This window comes from Chiloscyllium punctatum, chromosome 30, assembly GCF_047496795.1.
Source record: "Chiloscyllium punctatum isolate Juve2018m chromosome 30, sChiPun1.3, whole genome shotgun sequence".
NCBI lineage: Eukaryota > Metazoa > Chordata > Chondrichthyes > Orectolobiformes > Hemiscylliidae > Chiloscyllium > Chiloscyllium punctatum.
The window spans coordinates 28,771,107-28,782,789 of record NC_092768.1 but is presented as its reverse complement, the minus strand read 5'-3'; positions in this window follow the sequence as shown (position 1 = coordinate 28,782,789).

The window sequence follows — 11,683 nt, the reverse complement described above, 5'->3', positions numbered from 1 at the left end:
CTCAGACACACACACACACACACACACCCTCCCTCAGACACACACACACACACACACACCCTCCCTCAGACACACACACACACTCCCTCAGACACACACACACTCCCTCAGACACACACACACACACACACACCCTCAGACACACACATACACACACACACACCCTCAGACACACACATACACACACACACCCTCAGACACACACATACACACACACACACCCTCCCTCAGACACACACATACACACACATACACCCACCCTCAGACACACACACACTCCCTCAGACACACACACACACACACACACACACCCTCCCTCAGACACACACATACACACCCTCCCTCAGACACACACACACACACCCTCCCTCAGACACACACACACCCTCCCTCAGACACACACACACACACACCCTCCCTCAGACACACACATACACACCCTCCCTCAGACACACACACACACCCTCCCTCAGACACACACACACCCTCCCTCAGACACACACACACACACACCCTCCCTCAGACACACACACACACACACACACCCTCCCTCAGACACACACACACACACACACCCTCCCTCAGACACACACATACACACACACACCCTCCCTCAGACACACACACACACCCTCCCTCAGACACACACACACACACACACACACCCTCCCTCAGACACACACACACACACTCCCTCAGACACACACACACACACACACACCCTCCCTCAGACACACACATACACACACACACACCCTCCCTCAGACACACACACATACACACACACCCTCCCTCTCACACACACACACACACACACACACCCTCCCTCACACACACACACATACACACACCCTCCCTCACACACACACCCTCCCTCACACACACACACACCCCTCCCTCAGACACACACACACCCTCCCTCAGACACACACACACCCTCCCTCAGACACACACACACCCTCCCTCAGACACACACACACACTCCCTCAGACACACACACACACACACACTCCCTCCCTCAGACACACACACACACACACCCTCCCTCAGACACACACACACACACACCCTCAGATACACATACCCTCCCTCAGACACACACACACACACACATTCCCTCAGACACACACACACCCCTCCCTCAGACACACACACACACACCCTCCCTCAGACACACACACACACACACACACACCCTCCCTCAGACACACACACACACACACACACACCCTCCCTCAGACACACACACACACCCTCCCTCAGACACACACACACACACACCCTCCCTCAGACACACACACACACCCTCCCTCAGACACACACACCCTCCCTCAGACACACACACCCTCCCTCAGACACACACACCCTCCCTCAGACACCCTCCCTCAGACACACACACACACACACACACCCTCCCTCAGACACACACACACACTCACACACCCTCCCTCAGACACACAAAAACCCTCCCTCAGACACACACACACACTCCCTCAGACACACACACACACACACACACCCTCAGACACACACACACCCTCAGACACACACATACACACACACACACCCTCCCTCAGACACACACACACACACACCCACCCTCAGACACACACACACTCCCTCAGACATACACACACACACACACCCTCCCTCAGACACACACATACACACCCTCCCTCAGACACACACACACACCCTCCCTCAGACACACACACACCCTCCCTCAGACACACACACACACACACCCTCCCTCAGACACACACATACACACCCTCCCTCAGACACACACACACACACACACCCTCAGACACACACACACCCTCCCTCAGACACACACACACACACCCTCCCTCAGACACACACACCCACCCTCAGACACACACACCCACCCTCAGACACACACACTCTCCCTCCTCAGACACACACACACACCCTCCCTCAGACACACACACCCTCCCTCAGACACACACACCCTCCCTCAGACACACACACACACACACACACCCTCCCTCAGACACACACACACACACACACAACCCCTCCCTCAGACACACACACACACCCTCCCTCAGACACACACCCCCTCCCTCAGACACACACACCCTCCCTCAGACACACACACACACACACACCCTCCCTCAGACACACACACACACACACCCTCCCTCAGACACACACACACACACACCCTCAGACACACACACACACACACACACACACACACACACACACCCTCCCTCAGACACACACACACACACACACCCTCCCTCAGACACACACACACACACCCTCCCTCAGACACACACACACACCCTCCCTCAGACACACACACACACACTCCCTCAGACACACACACACACACACACACACTCCCTCCCTCAGACACACACACCCTCCCTCAGACACACACACACACCCTCAGACACACACACACTCCCTCAGACACACACACACTCCCTCAGACACACACACACACCCTCCCTCAGACACACACACACTCCCTCAGACACACACACACACCCTCAGACACACACACACACCCTCCCTCAGACACACACATACACACACACACACCCTCCCTCAGACACACACACACACCCTCCCTCAGACACACACACACACCCTCCCTCAGACACACCCTCCCTCAGACACACACACACACACACACACACCCTCCCTCAGACACACACACACACTCCCTCAGACACACACACACACACACACACTCCCTCAGACACACACACCCTCCCTCAGACACACACACATACACACACACACACACACCCTCCCTCACACACACACACACCCTCCCTCAGACACACACACACCCTCCCCTCAGACACACACACACACACTCCCTCCCTCAGACACACACACACACACACCCTCCCTCAGACACACACACACACACACCCTCCCTCAGACACACACACACACACACCCTCAGATACACATACCCTCCCTCAGACACACACACACCCTCCCTCAGACACACACACACACACTCCCTCAGACACACACACACACACCCTCCCTCAGACACACACACACACACACCCCCTCCCTCAGACACACACACACACACACACCCCCTCCCTCAGACACACACACACACACACACACCCTCCCTCAGACACACACACACACACACACACACCCTCCCTCAGACACACACACACACACACACCCTCCCTCAGACACACACACACACCCTCCCTCAGACACACACACACACCCTCCCTCAGACACACACCCTCCCTCAGACACACACACACACACACCCTCCCTCAGACACACACACACACACACACACACACCCTCCCTCAGACACACACCCACACACACACCCTCCCTCAGACACACACCCACACACACACCCTCCCTCAGACACACACCCACACACACACACCCTCCCTCAGACACACACCCACACACACACACCCTCCCTCAGACACACACCCACACACACACACCCTCCCTCAGACACACACCCACACACACACACCCTCCCTCAGACACACACCCACACACACACACCCTCCCTCAGATACACACACACACCCTCCCTCAGACACACACACACACCCTCCCTCAGACACACACACACACCCTCCCTCAGACACACACCCTCCCTCAGACACACACACACACACACCCTCCCTCAGACACACACACACACACACACACACCCTCCCTCAGACACACACCCACACACACACCCTCCCTCAGACACACACCCACACACACACCCTCCCTCAGACACACACCCACACACACACACCCTCCCTCAGACACACACCCACACACACACACCCTCCCTCAGACACACACCCACACACACACACCCTCCCTCAGACACACACCCACACACACACACCCTCCCTCAGACACACACCCACACACACACACCCTCCCTCAGACACACACCCACACACACACACCCTCCCTCAGAGACACACCCACACCCTCCCTCAGAGACACACCCACACCCTCCCTCAGAGACACACCCACACCCTCCCTCAGACACACCCACACCCTCCCTCAGACACACCCACACCCTCCCTCAGACACACCCACACACACACACCCTCCCTCAGAGACACACCCACACCCTCCCTCAGACACACACACACACCCTCCCTCAGACACACACCCACACACACACACCCTCCCTCAGACACACACCCACACACACACACCCTCCCTCAGACACACACCCACACACACACACCCTCCCTCAGACACACACCCTCCCTCAGACACACCCTCCCTCAGACACACCCTCCCTCAGAGACACACCCACACACACACACCCTCCCTCAGACACACACCCTCCCTCAGACACACACCCTCCCTCAGACACACACTCACACACACCCCCACACACACACCCCCCCCACACACACACACACTCGCTCCCTCTCTCACACACACACACACTCGCTCCCTCTCTCACACACACACACTCGCTCGCTCCCTCTCTCACACACACACACACACACTCGCTCCCTCTCACACACACACACACACTCGCTCCCTCTCTCACACACACACACACACTCGCTCCCTCTCTCACACACACACACACACTCGCTCCCTCTCTCACACACACACACTCGCTCCCTCTCTCACACACACACACACACACTCGCTCCCTCTCTCACACACACACACACACTCGCTCCCTCTCTCTCACACACACACTCTCGCTCCCTCTCTCACACACACACTCTCGCTCCCTCTCTCACACACACACTCTCGCTCCCTCTCTCACACACACACTCTCGCTCCCTCTCTCACACACACACTCTCGCTCCCTCTCTCACACACACACTCTCGCTCCCTCTCTCACACACACACTCTCGCTCCCTCTCTCACACACACACTCTCGCTCCCTCTCTCACACACACACTCTCGCTCCCTCTCTCTCACACACACACTCTCGCTCCCTCTCTCTCTCACACACTCTCGCTCCCTCTCTCTCTCACACACTCTCTCGCTCCCTCTCTCTCTCACACACTCTCGCTCCCTCTCTCTCTCACACACTCTCGCTCCCTCTCTCTCTCACACACACACACTCACTCTCACACACACATACACACACTCTCACACACACACACTCACTGTCCCTCTCTCTGACACACACTCTCTCTCTCTCTCCTCCCCTCACGCACTCTCTCTCTCCCCCCCCCTCACACGCACTCTCTCTCACCCCCTCACACGCACTCACTCTCTCCCCCCCCCCTCACACGCACTCACTCTCTCCCCCCCTCTCACACGCACTCTCTCTCTCCCCCCTCTCACACACACGCACCCTCTCACACACACACACACCCTCTCACACAGAGACACACTCTTCCCTCTCTCTCTCTCTCACACACAGAGACACAACCCCACCCAAACACACCTCCTTCACTCACCCTGACATCCCACCCACCAAACACACCTCCTTGACTCACCCTGACCCCCCACCCACCAAACACACCTCCTTGACTCACCCTGACCCCCACCCACCAAATACACCTCCTTGACTCACCCTGACCCCCCACCCACCAAACACACCTTCTCACCTCGACCCACCCCCCACCCAACAAACACACCTCCTTGACTCGCCTCGAACCCCCCCACCCACCAAACACACCTCCTTGACTCACCCACCACCCACCAAACACACCTTGACTCATCCCGCCCCCCCACCCACTAAACACACCTCCTTGACTCACCCCGACCCCCCCACACACCAAACACACTTCCTTGACTCACCCCGCCCCCCCGCCCACCAAACACACCATGACTCACCCCGCGCCCCCCACCCACCAAACACACCACCATGACTCACCCCGCCCACCAAACACACCACCATGACTCACCCCGCCCCCCCCGCCCACCAAACACACCACCATGACTCACCCCGACCCCACCAAACACACCTCCTTGACCCACCCCGCCGCCCACCAAACACACCTCCTTGACCCACCCACTCCCAAACACACGTCGTTGACCCACCCCCCCAAACACACTACCTTGACTCGCACCTCCCCCCCCACCCACCAAACACACCTCCTTGACTCGCACCGCCCCCCACCCACCAAACACACCTCCTTGACTCACCCTGCCCTCCACCCACCAAACACACCACCTTGACCCACCCCATCCCCCCACCCACCAAACACACCTCCTTGACTCACCCAGCCCCCCAACCCACCAAACACACCTCCTTGACCCACCCCCCACCCACCAAACACACCACCTTGACCCACCCCGCCCCCCAAACACACCACCTTGACTCACCCCACCCCCCCACTAAACACACCACCTTGATTCACCCCGCCCCCCCACTAAACACACCTCCTTGACTCACCCCGCCCCACCACTAAACACACCTCCTTGACCCACCCCGCCCCCCACCAAACACACCATCTTGACCCACCCTGCCCCCCAAACACGCCACCCTGACTCACCCCGCGCCCCCCCACCCACCAAACACACCTCCTTGACTCACCCAGCCCCCCCCAACCCACCAAACACACCTCCTTGACCCACCCCCCCCAAACACACCACCTTGACTCATCCCGCCCCCCCACCCACCAAACACACCTCCTTGACTCGCCCCCCCCACCCACCAAACACACCTTGACTCATCCCGCCCCCCACCCACCAAACACACCTCCTTGACTCGCACCTCCCCCCCACCCACCAAACACACCTCCTTGACTCGCACCGCCCCCCACCCACCAAACACACCTCCTTGACTCGCACCGCCCCCCCAACCCACCAAACACACCTCCTTGACTCGCACCGCCCCCCGCACCCACCAAACACACCTCCTTGACTCACCCTGCCCCCCCACCCATCAAACACATCACCTTGACCCACCCCGCCCACACCAAACACACCACCTTGATTCACCCCGCCCCCACCCACCAAACACACCTCCTTGACCCACCCCACCCCCCACCCACCAAACACACCTCCTTGACCCACCCCGCCCCCCCACCCACCAAACACACCTCCTTGACTCACTCCGCCCCCCAACCACACCACCTTGACTCACCCTGCCCCCCCCACCCACGAAATACACCACCTTGACTCACCCCCCACCCACCAAACACACCTTGACCCACCCCGCCCCTCCCCCACCCAAACACACCCTTGACTCGCACCCCTCCCCCACCCACCAAACACACCTCCTTGACTCGCCTCGACCTCCCCCACCCACACCTCCTTGACCCACGCCCCCCACCCACCAAACACACCTCCTTGACTCACCCCGCCCCACCCACCCACCAAGCACACCACCTTGACTCACCCCGCGCCCCCCCCACCCACCAAACATACCTTCTTGACTCACCCCCCCACCCACCAAACACACCTCCTAGACTCACCCCGCGCCCCCCACCCACCAAACACACCTCCTAGACTCACCCCGCGCCCCCCACCCACCAAACACACCTCCTAGACTCACCCCGCGCCCCCCACCCACCAAACACACCTCCTAGACTCACCCCGCGCCCCCCACCCACCAAACACACCTCCTAGACTCACCACGCGCCCCCCACCCACCAAACACACCTCCTAGACTCACCCCGCCCCCCCCACCCACCAAACACACCTACTTGACTCACCCCCCACCCACCAAACACACCTTGACTCATCCCGCCCCCCCACCCACCAAACACACCTCCTTGACTCACCCCGCCCCCACACCCACCAAACACACCACCTTGACTCACCCCGCGCCCCCCACCCACCAAACACACCACCTTGACTCACCCCGCCCCACCCACAAAACACACCTCCTTGACTCACCCCGCCCTACCCACCCACCAAACACACCTCCTTGACTCACCCCGCCCCCCCCCACACACCAAACACACCTCCTTGACTCACCCCGCCCCCCCCCCACACACCAAACACACCTGCTTGACCTTCCCACCCACCAAACACACCTCCTTGACTCACCCCGCCCCCCCGCCCACCAAACACACCACCATGACTCACCCCGCCCCCCCGCCCACCAAACACACCACCATGACTCACCCCCGACCCCACCAAACACACTTCCTTGACCCGCCCCGCCCCCCACCAAACACACCTCCTTGACCCACCCCCCCCAAACACACTACCTTGACTCACCCCGCGCCCCCCACCCACCAAACACACCTTCTTGACTCGCACTGCACCCCCCACCCACCAAACACACCTCCTTGACTCGCCTCGACCCCCCCCACCCACCAAACACACCTTGACTCATCCCGCCCCCCCACCCACCAAACACACCTCCTTGACTCGCACCGCACCCCCCAACCCACCAAACACACCTCCTTGACTCGCACCACCCCCCCACTCACCAAACACACCTCCTTGACTCGCACCGCCCCCCCACCCACCAAACACACCTCCTTGACTCACCCTGCCCCCCACCCAAACACACCACCTTGACCCACCCCATCCCCCCACCCACCAAACACACCTCCTTGACTCACTCAGCCCCCCCAACCCACCAAACACACCTCCTTGACCCACCACACCCACCCACCAAACACACCTCCTTGACCCACCCCCCACCCACCAAACACACCACCTCGACCCACCCCGCCCCCCAAACACACCACCCTGACTCACCCCGCCCCACCCACCCACCAAGCACACCTCCTTGACCCACCCCGTCCCCCACCAAACACACCTCCTTGACACACCCCGCCCCCCCAAACACACCTCCTTGACCCACCCCCCCCCAAACACACCTCCTTGACTCACCCCGCCCCCCCACCCAAACACACCTCCTTGACTCACCCCGCGCCCCCCACCCACCAAACACACCTCCTTGACTCACCCCGCGCCCCCCACCCACCAAACACACCTCCTAGACTCACCCCGCGCCCCCCACCCACCAAACACACCTCCTAGACTCACCCCGCGCCCCCCACCCACCAAACACACCTCCTAGACTCACCCCGCGCCCCCCACCCACCAAACACACCTCCTAGACTCACCCCGCGCCCCCCACCCACCAAACACACCTCCTAGACTCACCCCGCGCCCCCCACCCACCAAACACACCTCCTAGACTCACCCGCGCCCCCCACCCACCAAACACACCTCCTAGACTCACCCCGCGCCCCCCACCCACCAAACACACCTCCTAGACTCACCCCGCGCCCCCCACCCACCAAATACACCTACTTGACTCACCCCCCACCCACCAAACACACCTTGACTCATCCCGCCCCCCCACCCACCAAACACACCTCCTTTACTCGCACCTCCCCCCCACCAACCAAACACACCTCCTTGACTCACCCCGCCCCCACACCCACCAAACACACCACCTTGACTCACCCCGCGCCCCCCACCCACCAAACACACCACCTTGACTCACCCCGCCCCACCCACAAAACACACCTCCTTGACTCACCCCGCCCCACCCACAAAACACACCTCCTTGACTCACCCCGCCCTACCCACCCACCAAACACACCTCCTTGACTCACCCCGCCCCACCCACCAAACACACCTCCTTGACTCACCCCCCCCACCCCACCAAACACACCTCCTTGACTCACCCCGCCCCACCCACCCACCAAGCACACCTTCTTGACTCACCCCGCGCCCCCCCACCCACCAAACATACCTCCTTGACTCACCCCGCCCTACCCACCAAACACACCTCCCCCACCCACCAAACACACCTCCTTGACTCACCCCCCCCCACCCACCAAACACACCACCTTGACTCACCCCCCCCACCCACCAAACACACCTCCTTGACTCACCCCCCCCACCAAATACACCTCCTTGACTCACCCACCAAACACACCTCCTTGACTCACCCCCCCCCACCAAACACACCTCCTTGACTCACCCCCCCACCCACCAAACACATCTCCTTGACTCACCCCTCCTACCCACCAAACATACCTCCTTGACTCACCCCCCCCCCCACCAAACACACCTCCTTGACTCACCCCCCCCACCAAATACACCTCCTTGACTCACCCCCCAATCACACCTCCTTGACTCACCCCCCCCCACCAAACACACCTCCTTGACTCACCCCCCCCACCAAACACACCTCCTTGACTCACCCCCCCACCCACCAAACACACCTCCTTGACTCACCCCCCCCCACCAAACACACCTCCTTGACTCACCCCCCCCCCCCACCAAACACACCTCCTTGACTCACCCCCCCCCCACCAAACACACCTCCTTGACTCACCCCCCCCACCCACCAAACACACCTCCTTGACTCACCCCCCCCACCCACCAAACATACCTCCTTGACTCACCCCCCCCCCACCAATCATACCTCCTTGACTCACCCCCCCCCCAAACACACCTCCTTGACTCACCCCCCACCCACCAAACACACCTCCTTGACTCACCCCCCCACCCACCAAACACACCTCCTTGACTCACCCCCCCCACCCACCAAACACACCTCCTTGACTCACCCCCCCCCCCAAACACACCTCCTTGACTCACCCCCCCCCCACCCAAACACACCTCCTTGACTCACCCCCCCCACCCACCAAACACACCACCTTGACTCACCCCGCCCCACCCACAAAACACACCACCTTGACTCACCCCGCCCCACCCACAAAACACACCTCCTTGACTCACCCCGCCCCACCCACAAAACACACCTCCTTGACTCACCCCGCCCTACCCACCCACCAAACACACCTCCTTGACTCACCCCGCCCCACCCACCAAACACACCTCCTTGACTCACCCCCCCCACCCACCAAACACACCTCCTTGACTCACCCCGCCCCACCCACCCACCAAGCACACCTTCTTGACTCACCCCGCGCCCCCCCACCCACCAAACATACCTCCTTGACTCACCCCGCCCTACCCACCAAACACACCTCCCCCACCCACCAAACACACCTCCTTGACTCACCCCCCCCACCCACCAAACACACCACCTTGACTCACCCCCCCCACCCACCAAACACACCTCCTTGACTCACCCCCCCCACCAAATACACCTCCTTGACTCACCCACCAAACACACCTCCTTGACTCACCCCCCCCCCAAACACACCTCCTTGACTCACCCCCCCCCAAACACACCTCCTTGACTCACCCCCCCCCCAAACACACCTCCTTGACTCACCCCCCCCCCAAACACACCTCCTTGACTCACCCCCCCCCCCAAACACACCTCCTTGACTCACCCCCCCCCCCAAACACACCTCCTTGACTCACCCCCCCCCCCAAACACACCTCCTTGACTCACCCCCCCCCCCAAACACACCTCCTTGACTCACCCCCCCCACCCACCAAACATACCTCCTTGACTCACCCCCCCCACCCACCAAACACACCTCCTTGACTCACCCCCCCCACCCACCAAACACACCTCCTTGACTCACCCCCCCCCCAAACACACCTCCTTGACTCACCCCCCCCCCAAACACACCTCCTTGACTCACCCCCCCCCACCCACCAAACACACCTCCTTGACTCACCCCCCCCCCCCAAACACACCTCCTTGACTCACCCCCCCCCCCAAACACACCTCCTTGACTCACCCCCCCCCCCCACCCACCAAACACACCTCCTTGACTCACCCCCCCACCCACCAAACACACCTCCTTGACTCACCCCCCCCCCCCCCAAACACACCTCCTTGACTCACCCCCCCCCCCAAACACACCTCCTTGAC